This window comes from Sapajus apella, unplaced genomic scaffold, assembly GCF_009761245.1.
Source record: "Sapajus apella isolate SASKATOON/1434 unplaced genomic scaffold, GSC_monkey_1.0 scaffold15, whole genome shotgun sequence".
NCBI classification, from domain to species: Eukaryota; Metazoa; Chordata; class Mammalia; order Primates; family Cebidae; genus Sapajus; species Sapajus apella.
In genome coordinates, this window is record NW_022436955.1 from 2,823,081 (window position 1) to 2,825,703 (window position 2,623).

The window sequence follows — 2,623 nt, forward strand, 5'->3', positions numbered from 1 at the left end:
TTTTTTTTTTTTTTTTTTTTTTTGAGATGGAGTCTTGCTGTGTCGCCAGGCTGGAGTGCAGTGGCGCGATGTTGGCTCACTGCAATCTCCGCCTCCTGGGTTCAAATGATTCCCCTGCCTCAGCCTCCCAAGTAGCTGGGACTACAGGTGCTCACTGCCATGCCTGGCTAATTTTTTTTGTATTTTAATAGAGACGGGGTTTCACCAGGTTGGCCAGGATGGTCTCGATCTCTTGACCTTGTAATCCACCTGCCTCGGCCTCCCAAAGTGCAGGGATTACAGGCATGAGCCACTGGGCCCGGCCTATAACTTCTTATATGTAATAATTACAGATGTCATCTTTGGTCCACTTGCCAGGCACTATGCTACTCCTTTTACTTTCCCAAAGGAGAAATCTCATCTGTGAGCAGCAGCCTCACCCCATGCCCTCACACCTGCTAGCCTGCCCTCACACCAGCCTGCCCTAAGGATTTCAGGCTTGCCTAACCAGGCCCTACGATCATGTATGTAAATTCTTTGAAATGCATTTCTTGATAATATCTGCTACTAGTCATCTCTGGTTGAGCCCTGACTGATACAGACTCTGGTCTGGAAGCGTTTCTAGAGGACAGGAATCTTAAGGATGAATTTTCTGAAGTATTTCTGGGTTTCTGGAATTGATGGTCTAATCTTTTTTTTTTTTTTTGGAGACAGAGTCTTGCTCTATTCCCCAGGCTGGAGTGCAGTGGCGAGATCTCGGCTCACTGCATCCTCCACCTGCCAGGTTCAAGAGATTTTTCTGCCTCAGCCTCCTAAGTAGCTGGGATTACAGGTGCCTGCCACCACGCCCGGCTAAATTTTTGTATTTCTAGTAGAGACAGGGTTTCACCATACTGGCCAGACTGGTCTTGAACTCTCCATCTCAGGCAATCTGCCCACCTCAGCCTCCCAAAATGCTGGGATTACAGGCATGAGCCACCATGCCCAGCCAACTTTCTCATCTTATTAAAGGCATTAATTACTCTATTTACCATAGTAAAGAGGGCACTGGTAATCCACGACAAGATGTGGCAATAGAGATACACAAAATATTACCATTGGATTCTTCTAATAAAATACCTGTTGAAGGTGAGACACTAAGAGACTGCATGTTTTCCACATTAGAATGTTTCAGGCGAAGTAAGAAGTGTAATGGAATTACCTCGCCACGTTAGAGGGTTGTGAAAGAAAAGGACGAACTCAGGGCTTTAAATTTCTAGCTCAAACTTTTCCTTGATCTGAAAGCTATGTCTGCCCTGAAAAAAACCCTGTGGCTCATTCAGCAAGTGGCTGAATTACAAGGCAAATTGATTTCCCAACCTGCCAGAGTGTCTTCTGTTAAAGTGAGGGCATTGATTGGGAAAGAATGGGATCCCAAAATCTGCAAGGGAGACATGAAGCTAGGGATACTGAGCCCCTAAATTCTCCTGTCATCTTTGCCAGTGGAAGCAGCTCCTCCACTCTTGTCTGAGAAGCTAGTCCTTCTTTGCCTGAAGTTGCCCTGCAAAGCACTGAAGATTCTCAGGACACACTCCCACCACGCTTTTCCTTCCCTATAACTACACTTAAGTCCTGGCAGACTCTGAAAGATGAATTACAAAGTGTGACCCTTCTGCCAAGGCCTCCCACTGACATTCATGGCCCCAGGGCTCCGTCGCAATCCTGTTCCAAGATCGGAGCAGGTGCCAGGAGAGGAGAGGGACCAGGCAGTGGAGGCAGACACCCGCAGCCTGCAGAGATGAGGCGGGGTGCTTCCTGGGCCCCCAAGGTGCAGGCTGCAGAGATACCTTTGTCTTGTGCGGGGGAGGGTGGCCACAGCTGCACTCGGGGAGCTCCCACTATGCCAACTCGGCAGGGTTCCCGCTTGTACCCGGCTCCTGCCTGCTCCTTGAAGCAGGAGGCCCAGGTCTGCAGCCTAGTCCAGTGGTCACAGCTGTACCCAGGAGGGCAGATCCTGCCTGCTCCTGGCCCTCTCCAAGAGCGCAGGGAGGCTCCTATCCACAGCCATAGTTTGGGCGGCTGTAGCCACGCTCACTCCGTAGAGCCGGAGGCCTGGGTCTGCAGCCTAGCTTTGGGTGGCTGCAAAAGCACCGAGGAGCTCCAGCCCTAACTCAAAAGCGGCGGGGTTCCCACAGGCTCCAAGGCGAGTACAGCCCCAGCGGCCCCTCCCTGCTGCAGCTGGTGTGATGGCAACAGCTGTTGCCATCATACGGATGTGGGTCCACTAAGCAGAGGCTTTGGACTTGATGTTTTAACCCAAGGACTCCAACAGTTTGGATGGTTGGTCAGCTGAAACATGGGCCCAAATGTGGCCTACACCAAATCAGTCGAAATGCCAGAGCAGCCTTGGTATATGACAGAGGAAGGCATCTAAAGGGTTAGGGGTATTTTCTTTCCTTTCTTATCTACTTATCCTCACTAATATGAAGTGTATTAATAATGGTTAACTTTATATCACAGGATCAAAGGAGAAGCAGGAGCATCCTCCCAGGACATTGGGTTGTCCTCTGGGTGAGTCTGCACGTTTTCAGTTGTAACATGTCAGGTGAAAGTGTGTCTCTGTTATTGCCTCCATTTGGAGATTCATGTGGCTTAAGGAGATAAG